Below are 8,467 nucleotides of genomic sequence, written 5' to 3'. Positions count from 1 at the left end.
AAAAAAAAAAAAAAAAAACAAGCTGGGTTGTGGTGGTGTATGTCTTTAATCCCAGAACTTGGGAGGCAGAGGAGACAAGTGGATCCCTTTGAGATAAGAGGCCAGTCTGGTCTACAGAGCAAGTTTCAGGACAGCTAGAACTACACAGAGAAACTCTGCTTCAGAAACAAAATAAGGCTGGAGAGATGGCTCAGAGGTTAAGAACAATGGCTGCTCTTCTAGAGGTCCTGAGTTCAATTCCCAGTAACCACATGGTGGCTCACAATCACCTGTAATGAGATCTGGTGCCCTCTTCTGGTCTGCACCATACATGCAGACAGAATACTGAATACATAATTAATAAATACATTAAAAAGAAACAAAATAAAACAAAAAACCCAATATCTGTTCAGTGGTGCTTATTCCTGTCAACTTGGCTGGATGTAGAATAGTCAAGAAGCCAGGCACAGGACTGCACTTCTTTTACCCCTGAGCTTGCAGGAGAGATGGGGGGAGATAGAGACAGGAAGATCTCCTTTAGTTTGAGAATAGCCTTGTCTATGTAATTAGTTCCAGGACAGATGGGGCTGTATGGAGAGACCCTGAATCAAAAAAGCAAAATAACAACAAAAACAAACAAAACCAAAACCCATCACCTAATGAGAATACTTTTGAGAGATTTAAATAAGGAATGAGGTCTCCCAGGTGTTTGGCATCACCTCAGCTCCAGACTGATGAAAAAGGAGGGTAAATAGAGAAATTCTGAGAGCGCCAACATTTCCTGCTCTCTGCTCTTAAGTCTGCCCAGATGTTAGAAATCCCACAGCCCTCTGCCACCTCCAGGAACTCTGCTGTGCCTTCCTGTCATGCCAGACTATCTCCTGTCAAAACAAATTCTTGCTGGGAGGTGGTGGCACAGGCCTTTAATCCCAGCACTTGGGAAGCAGGTGAATCTTTGTGAGTTCGAGGCCAGTCTGGTCTACAAGAGCTAGTTCCAGGACAGGTTCCAAAGCTACAGAGAATCCCTGTCTCGAAACAAACAAACAAAAAACCAAAACCAAATTCTTCCAGCTTTCCTGGCAGGTGTCAGACCAGCAATGAACAAAGTAGCCACCGTGGCGCAGACTGCATAAAGGATGACAATGTGCTAAGACTGCACAAGGAGTAGTGGTACAGGCCTTTAATACCCAGTAGTCAGGAGGCAAAGGCAGGCAGATCTCTGACCTTGAGGCCAGCCTGCTCTACAGAATAAGTTCTAGGAAATCCAGGGACCACACAGAGACACGTAGAAAAAAACAAAACTAAAACAAAAAAGAATCCAGGGAGTGAGTGATCTACTGGCTTATCGTCCCCACACTATTAATAGTGGGTGGGGAGAATTCCTCTGGGCGACATTCCCTGGTCTGTAATAAGAGCCAACTTCAGTGGATTGTTGTACCTCTAGGGGCATTGCTGTTACAAAACAAACCCAGCCCTGTTGCACGCTCCCAAGGACTATGTAATGCCTCTTCATAGAGTTATGGAGGAAGAAGACAAGATTCAAAAACCCTAGTTAAAAACAAATTAACTTCATTTCTGTTCTGTGTTGAGATAAGGTCTTGCCTAAGTAACCTAAGTTACCTTAAACTCATGATTCTGTTGCCCCTGCTTCTCTGGTGCTGGAAGGGATTATCATGTGTGTTGTGCCTGACTCAAACACCAATTTTTAAAAATAGTATTTTTTATTTACTTTGAGAATCTCGTTCAAGAATAAAATACATTTAATCATAACCATTTTCCTTCCTGCTCTAGCTCCTCGCAACATGGCCCTCCAACATGGCTCTCTTTTAACTTCCTATTTTTCTTTTTTAAAAAATATCCCAAGAGTCCAATTAGTACCACCTGCATACCTGGGTGTAGGACCTTCCACTGGAGCAAGGACAACCTACCATGAGACAAACTCTATATAAAAAATGCATTTCTTAGCAGCAGCTTAACAATGGCTTTCCTAGGAAATATTGAATTATTCTGGCAATCTTGTGTATTTTGTCTGATTCTGGGAATCGATCTCAGAGTCTTCTATATGCTAACTGACCACTGTACCATTGAGTGAATCCCTAGCCCTAGAGTACTTTTTGAATATAAGATACTAAGAATATAAGACCTGATAATGGCAGAAATAAGCTCTGTACAGAAAAAAAGGTCTCTTTGAGCTTAAATTCATTCAGATAATGATATTAAATTAATGTTATTTAATGTTATTAAATTAATGTTAATAATGAAAAGAAAGCAGGGTGAGGGTGTGGCTCAATGGCAGAGGCCTTACTCTGCATATGTAAGGCCCTGAGTTTGATTTCCAGTAATGAAAGGAGAAAAAAATTCAGGCATGGTTGGTACATTATCCCCATCCCCCCAACACAAACACACACACACACACACACACACACACACACACACACACACACACACACACGGTTTCTCTGTGTAGCCCCAACTGTCCTGGAACCTGATCTGTAGACCACGCTGGCCTCAAAGTCAGAGATTCTCCAGTCTCTGTCTCCAGAATGCTAGGATTAAAGGTGAGTATCACCACTGCCCAGCTTGGATGGGGCATACTTGTAAACCCAGCGATTAGGAGGAAAGTTTGAGACCAGTCTGTACTACATCAAAAACCGTGTCTTAGAAGGTTCAGTGGGTAAAAGTGCTTGCCTTACAAGTCTGACAAGAGTTTGATCCATAGAACTCACATTGTGGAAGCTGAAACCCACTCCAGAAAGTTGTCAGCTAACTTTCCCATGTATGCCATGGCATGAGTACACTATACTCACATATAAATAAAAAAGATGTACACACATCCATACACACACAATAATAATAAATAAAACAAGCAAGGTATGGTGACACACACCGGCTATCCTAAGACCAAGTAGGTAGGAACAGGATTGCCAAAAATTTGAAGCCAGCATGGTCTGAGTTCCACCCAGACCAACCTAGGCTATACAGTAAGGCCCTTACTAAGGAGTGTGACAGACGGGGGATCTACCACAAGCAAGCACTGAATCAAATTCCCACATCCCAAAGCTATTACCCTCTAGATGTGGTGGCACCTACCACCATATTAGTGTTCTGCAGACAGAGGGAGGGGACTGCTGACAAATTCAAGGCCAGCATGGGCACTTATTAAATTCTAAGCCAGGGTGCCATAGTGAGAACCTGTCTCAAAACACAAGCGATGAATGGTTGGGGCTTTTAAAATCTGCAATTGATGTGGGAGGGCTCAAGCTCTATGAGATGTACCATCCCTAAGCATGTGGGCATGGGGGTAAGCAAGGGAGGTAGTCAAGCAAGTCAATCAGTAAAAGCTACTGTCCTCTCTGCTTCAGTTCCTGTCTTGACCTCCTGCCCTGGCTCCTGATGGAGTGTGACCTGTAGGATGCAGTAAACCCTTTCCTTCCCAAGTTGTTTTGGTCAGTGTTTTATCAGAGCAACAGTAGGCAAGAGGACAGAGAATACTGAGCTAAGAACAGAGTTTGAAGCTACCAAGATCTGAGTCTTGACACAATCTCTGTGTACTTTTCTTTCCTTGAAGAAGGAAGAGGAGCAGCCTACCCGCTAGGCTTCCAGGGTAAAGGAAGGCTGTTAGCAGCAAAAGAAAAGAAAGTCTCCTTAAAAACAGGTGATGGATCTGGGCACACAGCTCAGCTGAAGGCCATCTGCCCAAATTCTATCCCCAGCACAACCTATGGAGTGTGGTGGCATACTCATGGTCTCTGTAGTAGGGAGTTAGGGAGGATCGGATGTTCAAGGGGATGCTGAGGGAAAATGTTCTTGTACACTGCAAAGATTTCTCACTCATATTGGTTTAATAAAATGCTGACTGGCCAGTAGTCAGGCAGGAAATATAAGTGGGGCAACCAGACTAAGAGGAAAGGCAGAAAGTTAGTCACCAGGCAGATGCAGAAGAAGCAAGATGAGAATGCCTCACTGATAAAAGGTAACAAGTCACATGGCTAAACATAATAAGAATTATGGGTTAATTTAAGTTGTAAGAGATAGTTAATAGTAAGTCTGAAATAATAGGCTAAATAGTTTATTATTAATATAAGCTTCTTGTGTGTTTCTTTGGAAATGAACAACTGCAAGACCAGGTGGGACAGAAACTTCTGTCTACAAGATAAGGCTGGGCGATGGTGCACACCTTTAATCCCAGCACTTGGGAGGCAGAGGCAGGAGAAGTTTGACACCAGCCTGGTCTACAAAGCAAGTTCCAGGTCAGGCTCCAAAGTTACACAGAGAAACCCTGTCTCAAAAGAAAAAAAAAAGACACAACAAACAAACAAACAAACAAAACAAAACAAGGAGGGGGGCCCTGAAGAGATGACTCAGTGGTTAAGAGTGGTCCTGAGTTCAGTTCCCAGCAACTACATGGTGGCTCACAACTATCTGTAATTAGATCTGATGCCCTCTTCTGCCAAGTAAGTATACATGCAGATAGATCATCATATACATAAAATAAATAAAACTTAAAAAAAAAAGTTCAAGGGAGCTGGAGAGATGGCTCAGAGGTTAAGAGCATTGCCTGCTCTTCCAGAGGTCCTGAGTTCAATTCCCAGCAACCACATGGTGGCTCACAACCATCTGTAATGGGGTCTGGTGCCCTCTTCTAGCCTGAAGGCATAAACACAAACAGAATATTGTATCCATAATAAATGAATGAATGAATGAATGAATGAATGAAAAAGTGTTCTTAAAAAAAAAAAGTTCAAGGTCATTCTTGGCTATATAGTGAATTTGAGGCCAGCCTCAGAGACATAAGATGCTTTCTCGAAAACAACAAAAACAAGCTAAAAAAACCAGATGATAGAAAAGAAAGGCTAATGGGGCTGGAGAGACAGCTCAATGATTAAGAGCACTGACGCTCATCCAGAATACCTGAGTTCAATTCCCAGCACACACATGGTAGCTTACAACTGTCTGTAATTCCAATTCAAGGGACCCAACACCCTCACACAGGCATATGCGCAAGCAAAAATGCCAATGCACATAAAATAATAAATAAGTTATTTAAAAAAAGAAAGAAAAGAGAAAGTAAAGGTATATTTAAAAATTACTTGTGTGTGGGAGAACACGACTAGAAAACTGTTTCAGCAGTTAAGAGCACTGGACGCTCTTCCAGAGGTCCTGAGTTCAATTCCCAACAATCACATGGTGGCTCACAACCATCTATAGTGGAATCCTAGACCTTCTTCTGGCATGAAGTTGTACTTGCAAGCCGGGTGGTGGTGGCGCACGCCTTTAATCCCAGCACTCGGGAGGCAGAGGCAGGCGGATTTCTGAGTTCGAGGCCAGCCTGGTCTACAAGAGCTAGTACCAGGACAGGCTCCAAAGCTACAGAGAAACCCTGTCTCGAAAAAACCAAAACAAAAAGTTGTACTTGCAGATAGAGCACCAATTTACATAAAATAAATTTAAAAAATTAAGGGGCTGGAGAGATGGCTCAGGGCTACTCTTGCAGAGGACTGAGTTCAATTCCCAGTGCCCATAAGAGGCAGCTCACAACACCTGTAACTCCAGCTCGAGGGGATCCAACATCACTGGCTTCCAAGGGCACCAACACTCACATGGCATATGAACACACAGACATACATAATTCAAAAGTAAATCAGTGACGATGGCAGGAAAAGGTAAAAGCAAGTGAAGCAAACAGGAAGGTGCCATCAGGAAACAAAACAGGCCGGGAGAAGCGCTGACAGCACCAAGGAAGTGGACTCTAGAACAGCTCAGCATTCAGCCAGAAACAAGCTCTGTCTCCAGACGCTCTAGCAAGCGTGTCTAATCTGTGACCCACATCCCACATGCAACTGACGATAGCCATGAATTCATCCCAATGAAGAATTATACACTTACTTAAAATATTTTTACTTTAAAGGTATTTTTTGCTCTCCCTTCCTCCCCCTTGCCATAATGGCACTGCTCAGTTCTTAAGCACACACTTTCTAGATAACAATGCCAAGTCACAATGCCAAAAGGTTGGCCATACCTGCAAGCCCTCCAGAAACCACAGCAAAGACGAACTGGCTAAACAGCAGAGCAGTGACTGCCACAGCTAAGGCACCCTTCTAAAGAGTAGGTCCTTAAGAAGATCTTCATGCAAGTACACCCATTTGTCCCTCCCACTCACCTTCTGGTTTAACTGTTGTTGTCATTGAACAAGGAGAAAATAAAAAAACCCTCTTAGTTCACATTCAAGGGGGAAAATGACAAAAATGCAGTCTGGCTAGCTGAGCAGTTTCAGTTACTCACTCAGTTGAGAGGGGCCCAGTGAGGCTTCTCTGGGATAGGACGGAGAAACAAAGTTTGATTGAGACCTACTGTCAAACCTGTAAGCAGTGGAGTCAGACCAATCTGTATCATTGCAAATATGCAAGCTATCAATCAAATAGTCCTCTGTATCCACAGAGAGGGAATTTTAACCATAAGACAGCATTAGGATTAAGCAATATGGGGAGGAAAGAGGTCCTAAAATTGGAAAGGGGGGAGAGCAGCTCTGTGGGGAACAAATGCTTTACACACCCAAGGTCTGAAGTTCAGCTATAGCACAACCACCAACACAAAAGAGGAGGCAGCAGCAAGGCTGTAGGGCTCCACATTAGTAGGAATCACACCAACTTCCTCACAAAAGAGACAAGGAGACGCAATGAGAAATGGCTGAGATCAGAATGTCTCTGGGTGTGGTAATGTATGTCTATTCTACACTTAGCAGGTTGAGGCAGGAATTCACAACGACAGACTCCGGAGACAGGGACTTCAATTCCAGCTTTGGTACTTACAAGCTGTGAGACACGGGATAATTAACTCCTAAAACAGCTAACTACACTTACCACATTAGGTGCCTTAAACTAAAATGAAGCTTGCTGTATAGACGCAAGCTGGCGACTCCTTCCTTGCATTCACAAAGCCCTGGGTTCAGTCCTCAGCATGAATAGACCAGCAGATTAGTACATGACTCTTACCAGGGCTCTCGGAAGGTAGAAGCCAGAGGATCAGAAGCTCAAGGTTATTCTCAGCTACACAGCCTATGGTCCATGAAACCATTAGCACTAGTACTTGGCACCAAGTAAATACCATTTAGATAGCAACTGCAATTATTTATTTATCATTATTCTTATATGAACTCTCTGGCCTCCATCTATCAAGCCTCAAAAGGTCTGTTGATTTTCAATTACCTGGTGTTCAGAAATTTCACTAACGAAAGTATTCCTGTTCACAAAGACATAATCATAGGAGTATGTTTCAGTATAGAAAATTTACTATGCAAGGCATAAATAGATTTTGAGAGTCAGGTCTGCCATAAATAGATATAGAATACCTCCTGCTCCTGAAAGGCACAGTGCCACAGGTTTGGTACTCAGCTAGCACTGTTAAGAAGGGGTGAAAATCCTGCCACCATACTTGCTGGCATGGGCCCCAAAGAAATAGAGCCGACCTGTCATGGGCTAAACCAGCATAAGGTGAGCCAGACAGCCCTCTTCTCTTTGAGAGTGGATTATTTCAAGTATTTATTGTAGAAATGGAAAGCTAACACAGACTCATTTTTCTCCCCTTGGCATTTTTCTGGTGATGCAATCATTCTTTCTTTATGACTTAATGGGTGAGAGGTGGTGTTAGAAGCAAGACAAAGCACAAACAAGCATATCCTGACAGAGGGAGTCAGTTCAAATGATTTGGCTGGCTCAGACAAAACTTCCAGATGCTCCCCCACGCCTTACACAAGGAAACAAAACAGACAAAACTCTGATCATCTATGGCTCATGGATAAAAACACTGGCCACCAAGTGGACGACCTGATCTTAGCTCCAGGACTTATGTGGTAGGAAGAGAGACCAAATCTGGCAACACACATATGCAATTAGAAGCATTTTTTAAAAAATAAAATAGGTGCTGTGGAGATGGCTCAGAGGTTAAGGGCACTGCCACTCTTCTAAAGGACTCAGGCTTAAGTCCCAGCACCCACATGGCCGCTCGCAACTGTCTGTAACTCCAGTTCCAGAGGATACGCACCCTCACACAGACATACCATCAGGTAAAACACCAATACAAAAGGAAGTAAATTTGTTTTGTTTTGAGACAGGCTTTCTTGTATAGCCCTGGCTGTCCTGGAACTTACTCTGTAGACCAGGTTGGCTTCAAACTCAGAGATCACCTGCCTCTGCCTCCCCAGCACTAGGATTAAAGGTGTGTGCCACCACTGCCTGGCAATAAATGTTTTAAAAAATACAATAAAAAGATTTTCGATAATTTTGAAAAATTTCAATAATCTTGAGACTCAAGACTTAGAGGAGCCGGGAGGTGGTGGAGCGTGCCTTTAATCCTAGCATTCAGGAGACAGAGGCAGGCGATCTCTGTGAATTCGAGGCCAGCCTGGCCTAAAGAGCTAGTTCAGGAAAGGCTCCAAAGCTACAGAGAAACCCTGTCTAAAAAAAAAAAAAAAAAAAAAAAAAAAACCCAA

The 8,467-nt window shown here is 43.1% G+C and overlaps 1 protein-coding gene across 1 annotated transcript in view; it reads right to left on the bottom strand.

Moving 5' to 3' along the window:
- Positions 1-8,467, bottom strand: part of Crlf3 (cytokine receptor like factor 3) — a 51,522-nt gene that overhangs the window by 3,112 nt on the left and 39,943 nt on the right. The window lies entirely within an intron of this gene.

This window comes from Alexandromys fortis, unplaced genomic scaffold (genome assembly GCF_014885135.2).
Source record: "Alexandromys fortis isolate MF-2015 unplaced genomic scaffold, M_Fortis_MF-2015_v1.1 scaffold_80, whole genome shotgun sequence".
In the NCBI taxonomy this organism is placed as follows: Eukaryota; Metazoa; Chordata; class Mammalia; order Rodentia; family Cricetidae; genus Alexandromys; species Alexandromys fortis.
This window is presented reverse-complemented; position numbering and strand designations above follow the sequence as displayed.